The sequence below is a fragment of the Arachis ipaensis genome, chromosome B01, assembly GCF_000816755.2.
Source record: "Arachis ipaensis cultivar K30076 chromosome B01, Araip1.1, whole genome shotgun sequence".
In the NCBI taxonomy this organism is placed as follows: domain Eukaryota; kingdom Viridiplantae; phylum Streptophyta; class Magnoliopsida; order Fabales; family Fabaceae; genus Arachis; species Arachis ipaensis.
In genome coordinates, this window is record NC_029785.2 from 49427408 (window position 1) to 49427883 (window position 476).

Consider the following 476-nt stretch of genomic DNA (forward strand, 5'->3'; position numbering starts at 1 on the left):
TATGGTGTTTTAAAAAGTTGCTAATTGAAGTAACACTTTTTTATTATTAAACTATGCTTTATATATATTCCAACAAGGCAGTGCATTATGATGGCATGCATTTCATGTTTTCATTATTTTATTCTATTTGTTAATGCATGCATGACATATTATTTTTATTTTATTGATCATGCATTTCATACTTATTATGATTTTATTATGTATGGAAAAAGTATCTTCCGTTCAAACTACTCTATGATGACACTTCGCACATCATGCAATTTTTTTTCTCTCTTTTTAAATAATAATTTTGCATCTTCATATAATTTGAAGGGAATATGAGATTTTAGTAGATTGAATTTTACCTTTATTTGTTATCTCGGAAGACAGTTTTATTGGGTAGGTGATTTTTTTTAGAATGTATAGCAAAAGGATAAACATTTTTGGAATTAATATTTCAAAAACATCTGCATTAATCAACGACGTGTAGCAAAAAA